General features: G+C 36.6%; 1 pseudogene; it reads left to right on the top strand.

Annotated features, from left to right (window-relative positions):
• The first annotated feature begins 247 nt into the window (after nt 1-247).
• LOC136386336 (protein O-glucosyltransferase 1-like) overlaps nt 248-15,754 on the top strand; it is a 48,331-nt pseudogene continuing 32,824 nt past the window's right edge.

Raw genomic sequence — 15,754 nt, 5'->3', positions numbered from 1 at the left:
GGCCTCTCTCACAGAGCTTTCAGTTCTTCTCACAGGGCTGTAAAAAACACCCAGCCCACAGCCTTGAACAAGAGAGCCACAGGGAACCATATGCTGGAGAAAAACAGACACTCCTCTATTCCACACATTAAGGGTGTTGGCGGCTCCATACAGATCTGATCCGAATCCTGCCCACAACGCCAGATGTAATGCAGATGGCTGAGCCCAGACAGGTTCACAGTGGATTCAGGCAGATGGTAGAGGAACTATGGAGCCAGAAATCTTTGGGGCATTCCCATTTAATAGATCCTCACAATGGCAGACAAGCAAACAGGCAGGGGAATACCACTTCTCACAGCAGCAGGCAAACAAACAGCAAAATGGCCCCTCACAGTTGCAGGCAGCTGATCCGCAGTCCACCCTGAGTGAAAGCACCCATAGTGTCGTGGTCCAGCCACGACGAATTTATTACAGCAGTGGTCCCCAATCCCTGGGACACAAACCGGTACAGGTTGGTGGGCCATTTGGTACTGGTCCGCAGAGAAAAAATAAAAAACTTACATTATTTCTGTTTTATTTATATTTAAATCTGAACGATATTTTATTTTTTTTAAATGACCAGATTCCTTCTGTTACATTCATCTAAGACTCACTCTTGATGCTTGTCTCGGTCATGTGATACATTTATCCATCCCACCCTAAAGGCCGGTCCATGGAAATATTTTCTGACATTAAACCGGTCCGTGGCCCAAAAAAGGTTGGGGACCACTTACAGGGTCTTTGAATGGGAAAAGGTATGGAATTAAATAAATGATAGAGAGTTAAAGATATATATTGATACATACAGATGGGTTCGGGAGGACAGCAGGGCGAACAGTCTCTACTCCTCCTTAGTTGATGCAATGGCGGCTCCCAGAAGCGCCTTCATTTTTATTCAGGGAAAAAACATGGTCCATTAGCAATTCAATTGTTTCCAAGACGACTCAAAGACAACCTTCACCATACCAATCAAATCTAACTTTACACCAATAAGAAACTAGCTTCCAATGTCTTCCGGAGAACATGGGTGGGACAAGCGAGAATCAGGTATAGTTCTTTGTTAACTTAGGCAGGTGAGGTTGGGGATTGGGCCCAGCACCTCTGTCCCCTAAATATATCCAAATTACAAAAATACCCTGTTTATTTATTCAGTCCCCAACACATAGCCTTACACAGGCTATTCACACATGGCTCTGCCACATGCTCATGCACTGATCATGCAAAGTGCAAGCGAGCAAGCCTAACACAGCTGTTTTTTCCAATAACTACTGTCCTACAGTTGTCGTTTTAAGGGAAGCATGACAACTGTGGTCTTCATCTTTGGCTGGGAAAAAGTCTCTGTTTATAAAAATAAAGACTAAGATAAAAGGTTGTTACCTGAGGTGACCTCTTTGTCCACACTAGCCCAGTGATTAGCTGGAGGAATGGGGAGGGTGGAACATCCTCATCATTGGAGGAGCATGTTCACCTCACAGTTTCCACAGTGCAACCGTCACATGTCTGCCCCTCCTCTCCACTACTTACTGTCTCAGATTCTGATACATAGGGTAGGCAAAAGTAGGTTTATAGTTATGTACAAAACAGAGTTTATTCTTGCATTATTATTTATTAATTATTATAATATTTTACACATAAACAACTACAAACCTACTTTAGCCCAACCCTGTACTGGCCAAATTGGGTGAGTGTAGGTCTCACCAGATGATCCAGATTTGCTGAGCCTCTCTTAACATGCCCAAGCCACACCCTCACTTTTATTTTATTTTATTTTTTTTGAGAACCACTGGTCTGATCTTACATGGTTTTTCCTCTACTGGGTATTCTTTATCCTGACCTATGTTTGCCTAATTATTTAAAGATTGACAAAAGTTTTCTGAAAACCTTCCTTCCCCGGCATACACTGTCCTGTGTCTAGGTGAAATGGATTTGTGAAGATGCCATTCTGGTAGACAAGAAGAGCCAAGGACCTGAAGTAATGTTCTAAATGTTTTCTTTATTTAGTATTTTTCAGATTTGGGTTTTCTATTTTAAAGATTAATTTCTATAACAGTAAAATTCCCTCTTTTTGGTGTACTCTTCTGTGTTTTGATAAATGCATACAGTTCTGAAATTACACTATAATCAAAATATGGCCTGACCAGGCTGTGGTGCAGTGGATAGAGTGTCAGACTGGGATGCAGAGGACCCAGGTTCGAGACCCTGAGGTCGCCAGCTTGAGCACGGGCTCATCTGGTTTGAGCAAAAGCCCACCAGCTTGGACCCAAGGTCACTGGCTCCAGCAAGAAGTTATTCAGTCTGCTGAGGGCCCGCGGTCAAGGCATATATGAGAAAGCAACCAATGAACAACTAAGGTGTTGCAATGCACAATGAAAAACTATTGATTGATGCTTCTCATCTCTCTCCATTCCTGTCTGTCCCTGTCTATCCTTCTCTCTGACTTACTCTCTGTCTCTGTAAAAAATAAATAAATAAAAATTTTAAAAATATATATGAAAGAATCCTATGGCCCCAAAGATAACCTCAGTGAGAAGCCCTGAGGATTCACTGCAACACCTCACCTGCAGGTGTTGTAAGTACCAAAAGTTACAGAATCGATATTAATATTTTAAGAGGCTTAAAGAACATTTTATTAATTTGGGTTAAGGTGTGCAGAGAGATTTTGTGAATGATATCTGTACTGTGTGATTGGCATAAAACCAAGATGGCCCTTGGCATTGTATTGTAAATGCAAAGGGAAGGAAAACATAGATTCCCTGACATTCCACCGCACCTGTGGGGAACAGGGTGGGTGGCTGGCCAGGTGCAGGAAGAGAAAAGCCAAAATAAACCTTTTCTTATAATGATGAGCCATTTGCGGGCATTTGTCCCCATGGAAACTACCTCTTCCATATGAATGCATATAGTTGATGTGTGTGACTCTGGACAGAGAGATGGCGGATGGACATTGGAAAATATAGGAATGTCTTTTAATATGTAAAGAGACATCTTTCTATCATTGTGTTGACTTGTAAATTTTGTTTTCTCCAAAAGAATGTATGGCCTGCAAATTGAACATGGTCCTATCATGTTAAAGGTCATATGACTATAACCAATAGTGGTAAAGGACACCTAATTACAATATTTGCTTCTATACTTCCCACTTACAAAACTATAAAAACTAAGTAGAACAAAGGGTCAGTGCGCTCTCCCTCAAATTTCTGTCAGAGTTGCCGCCGCTTGGCCAAGCTAAACAATAAAGCTTTAGTGTGTAATCGACGAATTTTGTTCATGTCTTCAATGTTTTGAGTCCCTCCGGATTAGGCTTAACACTCAGGTCCCATTGTAGTCAAACCTTCTCCCTACTCCCAAACCCTGGAAACTATTAATCTATTCACTGCCCCTATATGTTTGCCTTTTCCAGATAATCATTTAAGTGGAATCATAGAGTATGTAGCTTTTTGTGTCTGAGTTCCTTCATTTTGCATAATACATTCCCCAAGGTTTTTACGTATCAGTAGTTAGTTCTTTTTTTTTATTACTGTTAATCCAAATTCGGAGGGACCCGAAATATGGAAGACAGGAACAAGGTCCATCGTTTATACATTAAAGCTTTATTGTCTAGCTCGGCCAAGCGGCGGGAACTCCGACAGAAATCTGACGGGGAGCGCACCGGCCCTTTGTTCTACTTAGTTTTTATAGTTTTGTAAGTGGGAAGTACAGAAGCAAAAATTGCAATTAGAAGCCCCTTACCGCTATTGGTTATAGTCATATGTCCTTTAACATGATAGGACCACGTTCAATTTGCAAACCATACATCATTTTGGAGAAAACAAAATTTACAAGTCAACACAATGGTAGAAAGATATCTCTTTACATATTAAACGGCCTTCCTATATTTTCTAGTGTTCATCTGCCATCTCTCTGTCCAGAGTCAGACGTATTAACCACATGCATTTACATAAGAGAGGTAGTTTCCATGGGGACAAATGCCTGCAAATGGCTCATAGTTATAAGAAAGGGTTTATTTTGGCTTTTCCCTTCCTGCCCCTGGCTAGCCATTCACTCCTTTCCCCACAGGTGTGGTGGAATGTCAGGGAATCCATGCTTTCCTTCCTTTTTCATTTACAATACAATGGCAAGAGCCATCCTGGTTATGCCAATCACACAGTACAGAGACTATGTCTCACAATTTCTCTGCACACCTTAACCTAAATTAATAAAATGTTCTCCAAGCCTCCTAAAATATTAATATTAATTCTGTAGCCTTTGGTACTTTACAACACCTGGGGGTGAAATGGCTCAGTGGCTCCTCATTACTGAAGAATGTTCTATGTACATTAGTTTGTATAAACATTCATCCATGAGGGATATTTGGGTTACTTTTACTTTTTAGTAATTATGAATAAAGTCTGAGTTTATTAGTGAACAGGTTTTTGTGTGAACATAAAATTTCCTTTTTAAATGGTAAATATACTGGTGTGAGATTGTTGGGTTGCATAGGAAGTATATGCTTAATCTTATAAGAAACCGCCAAATCATTTGCCAGAGTGGCTGTATCATTTTCATACATTCTCATCAGCAAAGTATAAGAGTCCAGTTGCTTCTCATTCTCACCAGCACTTGGCATTGTCATTATTGTTACAAATGTTATCCATTAAAATAGGAGTGGAGTGGTATTTCACTGTGGTTTTCACTTAAATTTCCCTAATGACTAATGATGCTGAACTTCTTTTCATGTGATTATTTGCCATCAATGTATCTTCTTTAATGAAATGCCTCTTCAAATTCTTAGCCCATTTATCAGTTGAGTTGCTTGTTTTCTTATTATTGAGTTTGAAATGTTTTTGTGGGTTGCTTTTTCTTTTTTTTTTTAGAAATAACTCACATACCATAAAATTAACTCTTTCTGTCTATAGTTCAGTGGTTTATTTTAGAACATCTTCATCACCTCAACAAGAAACCCCTTATCCATTAGCAGAACAATGTCTGTTCTCTCCCCAGCCCCTGGTAGCCACTAATCTACTTTTCATCTTGTAGATTTGCCTATTCTGGACATTTCATATAAATGGAATTAAACAATATGTAGCTTTTGAGTCTGGCTTTATCCACTTAGTATGTTTTTAAGGTTCATCTATGTTGCAGCATGCTTAAGAACTTCCTCTTTATGGCTGAATAATCATCCATTGTATGGACATACTACATTTTGTTTATCCATTTGTAAGTTGATGGACATTTGGGTTGCTTCCATTTTTTCACTATTATAAGTAATATTGCTATAAACATTCATGTACAAGATTTTGTGTGAATTTATTTATTTGTTTGTTTGTTTGTTTATTTATTTATTTTTTAGAGAGCGAAACAGACAGAAAGACCAACAGGAGGGGAAACAGATGAGATGCATCAACTCATAGTTGCAGTGCTTTAGTTGTTCATTGATTGCTTTCTCATATGTGGCTTGATCAGGGAGCTCCAGTCTAGTGACCCATTGTTCAAGCCAGCGACCATGGGGTCCTGCCTATGCCATGATCAAGCTGGCAATCCCGTGCTCAAGCTGGTGAGCCTGTGCTCAAGCTAGATGAGGCTGCACTCAAGCCAGTGACCTCGGGGTTTCAAATCTGGGTCCTCAGTGCCTTAGCTCGACACTATGTTCACTGTACCACCACCTGGTCAGGCTGGCCATGTTTTCTCCTGGGTATGCATACAACTAGGAGTGGAATTGTTGAGTCATATTGTAACTGTATATGTAATGTTTTGAAGAACTGCTAAACTTTTCCATAACAGCAACACCATTTTACATTCTCACTAGCAATATATGAGGGTTCCAGTGTTTCCCCATCTTTTCTAACACTTGTTATTGTCTGTCTGTTTTATTTTGGCCATGCCTATGAGTAGAAAATGGTATCTTACTGTGGTTTTGGTTTGCATTTTTCTAAGGACTAATGAGGTTGAACATCTTTTGTTCTGCTTATTAGCTACTTGTATGTCTTCTTTGAAAAATGTTTACTCAAATATTTTCCCATATTATTAACTGGGTTGTTTTTATTGTTTAGGTTAAGAGTTCTTTAATTTTTTTAATACAGGTTTCTTATCAGATATAACATTTGCAAGTATTTTTCCAACTTTGTGGATTGTCCTTTTACTCACTTAATGGTGCCCTTTAAAGCACAGAAGTGTTTAATTTTGATGGAGTTCAATTTGTTTGTTGTTTTTTTCTTTTGTGTCATCGCTAAAAAAATCATTGCTTAAACTAAGGTCATAAATATTTATGTCTCATTTTTTCTATCAGTTTTATTAGCTCTTACATTTAAGTCTTTGATTCATTGATTGACTTTTATATGTTGAACCAACCCCACAATCTGGGACAAATTCTACTTGGTCATGATGTATAATTTTTTTTTGTCTGTTGCTAGCCTTAGTTGGTTGGCATTTTTATGTTATTGTTGAGGATTTTTTATATATGTTCATAAAAGATACTGAGTCTGTAAATATCTTTTCTTGTAATATCTCTGGTATTGGTGTCAGTGATCCTGAACTCAGAATGAATTGAGGAGTGCTCTTTCCTCTTTTACTTCTTTAGAAGAGTTTGTCAAGGATTTATGTTAATTCTTCTTTAAATTTTTGGTAGAATTCACCCACAAAGGCATCTGGATCCAAAATTTTCCTTGTAGAATATTTTTTGATTACCAATTCAATTTTTTGCTTGTTATAGATCTATTCATATTTTCAATTTCTTCTTGAGGTACTTTTGGTAGTTTGTACTTTTCTAGGAAGTCATGCATTTCACTTAGATTATCTAGTTTGTTGACATACCATTGTTTATAGTATTCCCTTATAATATTTTTTTATTTCTGTAACATTAGTAGTGATGCCTTCCTCTTTCATTCCTTTTTAGTAATTTTTCCCCTTTTTTGCTTAATCTAGCTAAAGGTTTGTAGAGTTTGTTGATCTTTTAAAAGGACTCACTTTTGGTTCTGTTGATTTTTCTCTCTGTTTTTCTGTTCTCTATTTCACTCCTTTCAAATTGTGCCAATTTTATGTATTATATTTCAGGGCTCTTTTGTTAGGTTCATATATATCTATCAGTGTTATTATATTTTCTTTGGTGAATTGATCTTTTAACATTATAAAATGTTTTCTTTGGTCTGACATGTGGTGGCGCAGTGAATAAAGTGTAGACTTGGAATGCTGAGGTTGGTGGTTGGAAACCCTAGGCTTGCCCAGTCAAGGCAAATATGAGAAGCAACTGCTATGAGTTGATGATTGTCCTCTTTTCTATCTCTTTCCTCTTTCTAAAATCAATAAATAAAATCTAAGAAAAATTAAAATTAATTAATAATTTAATTTAATATCTTCTTTGTTGCCAATAAAAATTTTTGTCTTAAAGTTTATTTTGTCTAATAGTACAGCCATTCCAGCTCCTTTTTAGTTACTGTTTGTATAGTACATGTTTTTCCATCCTTTTACTTTCAATGTATTTGTGTCTTTGAGACTAATGAGTATCTCTTGTAGACAGCATAGAGTTGGATCATGCCTTCTTATTCATTCTGCCAATCTCTACTTTTTTATCAGACTGCTTCCAGAGAATTGCCAAGAAAAGTTGTCTAATACTAATTCTCTTGGGATAGTGCTTTTGGGGAGCTCTAAACCTCTCTGTTCTCAGTGGCTATTAGGTTGATTGTTTTCACAGCTATTGTTTTTGTGAAACAATAGGTTGTCAAGGCTTCTACTGAGGTGAGAAGGGAACAATTTTATGAGGCAAATTAAGATATCACAAAGCTCCCTAGTCTTATTTAGATTCCATACTTTTTCTAGAATAAACATTCCTCGAATTGTTGCAAACTTTAGATACTTTTCAGTGTTCTGAAAAAGTTGATTTTGACCATTTTTGTCAGTATTCTCATTGTTCTTATGGAGAAGCAAATTTTCAGAGGTCCTTAGTTCATCATTTCTACAGATGTCGCTTCTCCAAATCTTCTTTTATACCTAACCACCCTTAAGGAAATTATGTCAAATGTTTATTTGTTTAGGAAATGAAAAAATATATATCTATATATTTTTCTACACTGTAAAAAAACTGAAAACATCTTAATAGGTAGGCACATTTCAGAGATACAAATAAGGAACAGAGAATAAATTTTATATAATTCAGAAAGATAAGGAGCAATTTGTAACAGTAGAGCAAAGCCACAGATTTTAATTCCATACATAATAGAATTCAACAGGTTAATGCATCCAAACTCCAAATTATCTGAACATTTTTCTCTTAGTACCTGGATCTTTCTAAAATACTATGTCAGTTTTTTATTGCTGCCATAACAAATTTACCACAAACCTAGTGGCTTAAAGCAACACCATCTATTTGCTCACTGTTCTGTATGTCAAAAGCCTAGGCAAGTTCAGGTCTTTACTACATTCTGGGTCTCATAAAACTGAAATTAAGGTTTCAGTCAGGTTGTATTTCTCTCTGAAAGATCTAGAGAAGATTTCTTTTCTAAGCTCATTAAAATTATTGATGAAATTCAGTTCATGTGATTAGACTAAGCTCACTGAAATAATCTCCCCATTTTAGGGCCAACTGTGCTATGTAATATAACATAATTAGGGGAGTGATCTCATTGTATTCACAAGACCAGAGTTTAGGGCATAAAATCTTGAGAGAGCCATAATTAGAATTCCGGCAACCTAAGTAAAAGCTGGTTTATTTGCAAATTGGTAGGCCTAAGTGCAAATTTGAAGGCAAGATGTATGCTTACACAGAAATAAATTTTCGCCCAAATTTTAACTTTGGAAATTTGCAAACATACAAAAAAGTGGAAAAAATAGTATAATGTATATACACACACACACACACACACACACACACACATCTACCAATAGGTTGAAGAGGTTTAAATTTTTTGCTATACTTTATCCATCTATCATCTATTTATCTATCTATCTATCTATCCATCATCTCTCTATCATCTATTATATACATACATACATTACACAAGTATTATAATATCACACTCTTGAATATTTGAACACACATCTCCCAAGAATACATTTTGTCACCACAATGCCATTATCATATCTAATTAATGATTATTTCCTTATAGTATCTATTATGCAGTTAGTATTCAAAATCCACTAATTGTTTAAAAATGTTTTTATAAATGCTTTTTAAAGAAATTGTCTAAAATTTATAAAATATATTTCTCATGCTATCACTTTTGCGTCCTTTAATCCAGAACTGTCCCCATGTCTTTTTTACTTACATTTCATAGACTTTGAAGAAACAATATCAATTTATAGTCTTTTGGAATGCCTTACATCATTCTGAATTTGACTTGTTCTTAGTAGTATCATTTAATTTATTTTCCTGGACCTTGTATTCCATGTAAAAAAGTTGATTTCAGAGCTTATGCCATTTTCTTCATATCCTACTAAGAGTACAAAATGTCAAACTGTCCCACTCTTAGTGTTGTTAAGTTTGATTCCTGAGTGAAAGTGGTAGCTATTAGATTTCTCCAATGGAAACTTATGCTTTTCCTTTTATAGCAAACAAGTTTTATGATAGTGACAATTTGGCACCATGAAGTTATTCTGCTCACCAACAGTCTGACATATAATAGTTGTGCATCCATTGAAAATCTGTTACTTAACCAATTGTGTCACTAGGACTTGCACAATGGTGATTTTCTAATTTTTATCATTCTTATATGTTTATCAGTTGTAATTCTTCTGTAAAGAAGAAGCTTCTATCTTCAGTTAAATAGAGGAAATACTAAATTTTTTCAAAGTACAAATTTTCAGAGAAAAAGTTGACGTAGAAATCGTCAGTGGTAGCAAATGAGTGTTTTTTTTTCTTTTTTATTAGCAATATAAATTTATGAATTCTATTTATTTTATTTATTTACTTACTTATTTTTTAAGTGAGCGGAAGGGAGATAGAGAGACAGACTCTCACATACACCCCGACCAGGATATACACAGCAGCTGCCATCTGGGGCTGATGCTCAAATCAAACAAGCTATCCTCGGTACCTGAGACTGACACTCAGACCAACTGAGCTAGCCTCAGCACCCGAGGATGATGCTCAAACCAGTCAAGAGAGAGAAGAGGGAGTGAGGGGGAAGAGAAGCAGATGGTCACATCTCATGTGTGCTCTGACCAGGAATTGAACCTAGGATGTCCACATGCCAGGCCAATACTCCATCTACTGAGCCAACTGGCTAGAGTATTTATTTATTTATAATCAATTACATTTGTCATTATTTTTATCATCATTATCATTATTTTTTTGACAGATACAGAGAGAGAGTCAAAGAGAGGAACAGATAGAGACAAACAACAAAGAAGAGAGATGAGAAGCATCAATTCTTTGTTGTGGCACCTTACCTGTTCATTGATTGCTTTCTCATATGTGTCTTGACTATGGGATGGGGCAACAGCAAACTTAGTGACCCCTTGCTCAAGCCAGGGACCTAGAATTCAAGCCAGCAACTTTGGGCTTCAAGCCAGTTAACTTTGGGCTTCAAGCCAGTGACCATCTGGCTCAAGCCAGCAACCATGGGGTGATGTCTATGATCCCACACTCAAGTCAGCAACCCCATGCTCAAGCTGGTGAGCCTGTGAACAAGCCAGATGAACCTATGCTCAAGCTGGTGACCTTGGGGTTTTTTGAACCTGGGTCTTCCACGTCCCAGTTCAACACTCTATCCACTACATCAGTACCTGGTCAGGTCCATTGTCATTATTTGCTGCTCAAATTGCTCAGTCAAATTGGCCAGTGAGAACCCCATCAATGTGAAGCCAATGTCTTTTTGAAATGACTCATTCATCATGGAGGTGTTTTTGTTTTAGTTTTGCTTTCTGACATTAGACAACCCAAGATTATCTTAAATTTTTCCATCCCTAGACCTGGAATCAGGTATCTCTTTAAGAAGCTTTGATTTCTTTTAGTAGGAATTGGAAATCAGAAACCAACATGTAGGTGCAAAATGTTCTTATTACTGTTGGAGACAGGGGCATGGATTCCAGACTACAAGTTACCAAACATAGCAAACTGTGCTCCTTAAACCAAATCAATCCCACTGCTTGTTTTTGTAAATAAAGTTTTATTGGAACACAGTCACATTTATTAGTTTACATATTATCTGTGGCTGCTTTCATACAACAACAGTGGAGTTGAATAATTACAACAGAGAGGATATGACCTTGAAAGACTAAACTATTTACTATTCAATTATTTACAGAAAAAGTTTTCTGACCATGATTTGCTGTGCAGGAAGCATGGTACAGAGTTGTAATTACTCATAGATGAATTTTAGAAGGAAATTTATTATGATTAATAACAATAAAAAATAATCAAGGTGCCAACCAGGTGGTGGTGCAGTGGATAGAGCATCGGACTGGGATTCAGAGGATCCAGGTTTGAGATCCCGAGCTTGCCAGCTTGAGCGTAGGCTCATCTGGTTTGAGCAAGGCTCACTAGTTTGAACGCAAGGTCACTGGCTTGAGCAAGGGGTCACTCAGTCTGCTGGAGCCCCTGGTCAAGGTATGTATGAGAAAGCAATCAATGAACAACTAAGGTGCTGCAACAAAGAACTGATGCTTCGCATCTCTTTTTCTTCTTGTCTGTCTGTCTCTCTCTCTGCCTCTCTCTGTCTCTCTCTGTCTCTGTCATAAAATAATAATAATAACAATCAAATAAGGTTTGGACTTATATAACCTAAAGTAGAATAAAGAAAAAGAATCAACGCATCAATAAACTACACAACATCACCAGATGGAGAAACATTAGCCTGGGTTCTAGAGTAATAGCTAGTTAAAGCTATTAAAAAGGCTAAGAAAAAAGAGAATTACGAATACAATTTTCAACAAACCGTGGAGGAACATATCACCAGACCAAGGAGCCTCAGCCTGGCCTTCAAAGTCAGCCACCCGCCGAGCACATCAACAAGAAATAGTTCTCTAGAGCTTGAGAAGCAGTCTGAGACCCTACCTATATTATGGGAAATTTTTGGCTGGAGGCTATAACATGAAGGGCTTTCATGCATAGTGTCTAGGAACAAAGGAAGGTCACTAAATTCTGCAATAATTAACAAGACTGGCAGTCAAGTAATAAGAACATCCTCCCTGGCTTCAGGGGAAACTGCAGCAGAACAACTTATCCTACCAGAGTAAATGACTCAGTCATTCTTTTAATCATTTTTGTGACCCTTATTTTTCATGTTCAATTAAGTTCAAATTAATATTTTTCATATACTGTTTCTCCATACATGATATAAGCATCTAGAAATTATATTTTGTGATAATAATATTTCACATTTGTTTTAAATTCAAATTGGACCACAGTGTTTTCCTTAATTTTTTTGATTTTTATATTTTTATTCTTAAAAGTCTTGATTATTTATTTATTTATTTATTTAATTCATTTATTTATTTATGTTGTGTGAGAGACAGACAGGAAGGGAGAGGGATAAGAAGCATCAACTCCTAGATGCAGCATTTTAGTTGCATTGATTGATTCTCATAAGTGCTTTGACAGGGAGGGTGTTCCAGCTGAGCCATTGACCTCTTGCTCAAGTCAGCGATCATGGGATCATGTTTATGATCCCATGCTCAAGCTGGCAAACCTGAGCTCAAGCCAGCAACTTCGAAGTTTAAAACTTGAGACCTCAGCATCCCACGTCGACGCTCTATCTACTGTGCCAACACCAGTCAGGCAAGAAAAAAGTTTTTTTTTTAAATTTAATTAATTGTGTTTACATAGATTCTAGGGTCAGCCCAAAAGCATCCCCCCTCCTCCATATTCCCCTCAAAATCTTCCTTGCCCCTCTCCCTACAGCACCCTCCACCCATCCCTTCAGGTTTATCCCATCCTATCATCCCCTTTCCCTCTGTCCTCTTTCCCTCTGGTCCCTTTGATCCCTCCTCTGTCTCAATTCTGTTCCTCAGTTCTCATTGTTTCTTGGGTTCCTCAAATGAGTGAGGTCATATGGTATTTTTCTTTCTCTGCCTGGCTTATTTCACTCAACATAATAGTTTCCAGGTCCCTCCATATTGTTGCAAAAGGTAATATTTCCTTCTTTTTCATAGCCCCATAGTATTCCATTGTATATATGTACCACTTTTTTAATCCACTCATCCACTGATGGATACTTGGGCTGTTTCCAGATCTTCAATATTGTGAACAATGCTGCCATAAACATGCGGGTGCATTTCTTTTTTTTAGTCGGTGATATGGTGTCCTTGGGATATATTCCTAAAAATGGGATTGCTGGGTCAAAGGGCAGTTCCATTTCTAATTTTTTGAGGAATCTCCATACTATTTTCCACAGTAGCTGCACCAGTCTGCATTCCCACCAGCAGTGCAGGAGGGTTCCCCTTTCTCCACAACCTCACCAGCACCTATCATGTGTTGTTTTGTTAATGAGTGCCATTGTGACTGCTGTGAGGTGGTATCTCATTGTGGTTTTAATTTGCATTTCTCTAAGGATTAGTGATGTTGAACATTTTTTCTTCTGATAATTGACCATCTGTATGTCCTCTTTGGAGAAGTGTCTATTCATTTCTTGTGCCCATTTTTTTATTGGATTGTTTGTCTTCCTGGTGTTGAGTTTCACAAGTTCTTTATAAATTTTGGTTATTAACCCCTTATCAGATGTATTGTCGAATATGCTCTCCGATTGTGTTGTTTGTCTTTTTATTCTGTTTATATTATCTTTAGATATGCAAGAGCTTTTTAGTTTGACATAATCCCATTTGTTCATCATGTCTTTTATTTCATTTGCCTGTGGAGATAAATCAGCAAATATATTGCTGCGATAGATGTTGGTGAGCTTACTGCCTATGTTTTCTTCTAGGATGCTTATGGTTTCACAATTTACATTTAAGTCCTCTATCCATTTTGAGTTTATTTTTGTGTACGGTGTAAGTTGGTGGTCTAGTTTCATATCTTTGCAGGTTGCTGTCCAGTTTTTCCAACACTATTTGTTAAAGAAACTGTCTTTACTCCACTGTATGCTCTTACCTCCTTTGTCAAATATCAGTTGTCCATAAAGATGTGGGTTTATTTCTGGGTTCTCAGTTCTGTTCCATTGATCTATAAGACTGTTCTTATGCCAGTACCAGGCTGTTTTGAGTACAATGGCCTTGTAGTATAACTTGATATCAGGAAGTGTGATACCTCCCACTTTATTCTTCTTTTTCAAGATTGCTAATGTTATTTATGTTCTTTTTTTGATTCCATATAACTTTTTGAAATATGTGTTCTATATTTTTGAAATATGTCATTACTATTTTAATTGGTATTGCATTGAATTTATAAATTGCTTTGGGTAATATAAAAATTTTAATGATGTTTATTCTTCCTAACCAGGAGCACGGTATATGCTTCCACTTGATTGTGTCTTCCTTGATTTCTTTTATCAATGTTTTATAATTTTCTGAGTACAAGTCTTTAACTTCCTTGCTTAAATTTATTCCTAGGTACATTATTTTTTTGTTGTTGCAATAGTGAAGGGGATTGTTTCCTTAATTGCTCTTTCTGACAGTTCAGTGTTCATGTATAAAAATGCCTCTGATGTCTGTGTATTAATTTTATATTCTGCCAAATTGCTGAATTCATTTATTAGGTCCAGTAGTTTTTTGACTGAGACTTTAGGGTTTTCTATATACAGTATCATATCACCTGCAAATAATGAAAGTTTTACTTTTTCTTTTCCAATTTGGATGCTTTTTATTTCTTCTTGTCTGATTGCTGTAGCTAGGACTTCCAGTACTATGTTGAATAAGAGCGGTAAAAGGGGGCACCCCTGCCTTGTTCCTATTTTAGGGGAATTGCTTTTAATTTTTGTCCATTCATTATGATGTTTGTTGTGGGTTTGTCATAGATGGCCTTTTTCATGTTCAGGTATGATCCCTGTATTCCATCTTTTCTAAGAGTTTTGATCATAAATGGGTGCTGGATTTTTATCAAATGCTTTTTCTGCATCTATTGAAATTATCATGTGTTTTTTTTTTCTTTCCTTTTGTTTATGTGGTGAATCACATTAATTGATTTACGAATGTTGTACCACCTTGCCTCCCCAGAATAAATCCCATTTGATCATGATGTATGATTTTTTTCATGTATTGCTGGATCTGGTTTGCTAATATGTTGTTGAGGATTTTAGCATCTAAATTAATCAGGGATATTGGCCTATCATTTTCTTTCTTTGTGTTTTCTTTACCTGGTTTTGGAATCAGAATTATTCTCATCTCATAAAAGGAACTTGGAAGTGTTCCTTCCTCTTGAATTTTTTGCAATAGCTTTAGAAGAATAGGAGTTAGTTCTTCTTTGAATATTTGGTGGAATTCATCAGTGAAGCCATCATGCTCAGGGGTTTTGTTTTTTGGGAGCTTTTTCATAACCATTTTGATCTCTTTTGTTGTAATCAGTCTATTTAGGTGTTCTGATTCTTCCAGGTTGATTTTTGGAAGATTATATGTTTCAAGGAATTTGTCCATTTCACCTAGGTGGTCTAATTTTTTGGCATACAGTTCTTAATAGTATTTTCTTACAATATTTTGTAATTCTGTTGTATTGGTTGTTATTTCTCCACTCTCCTTTTAATTTTGTTTATTTCAGTCCTCTCTCTTCTTTTCTTGATGAGTCTCGTAAAAGGTTCATCAATCTTATTTACCCTTTCAAATAACCAGCTCTTGGTTTCATTGATCCTCTGTATTGATTCTTTAGACTGTATGTCATTTATTTCTGCTCTGATCTTTA

The sequence above is a fragment of the Saccopteryx leptura genome, chromosome X (genome assembly GCF_036850995.1).
Source record: "Saccopteryx leptura isolate mSacLep1 chromosome X, mSacLep1_pri_phased_curated, whole genome shotgun sequence".
NCBI classification, from domain to species: Eukaryota; Metazoa; Chordata; class Mammalia; order Chiroptera; family Emballonuridae; genus Saccopteryx; species Saccopteryx leptura.
The sequence above is the reverse complement of the archived record's forward strand: the minus strand, read 5'-3'. Positions and strand labels throughout refer to the sequence as shown.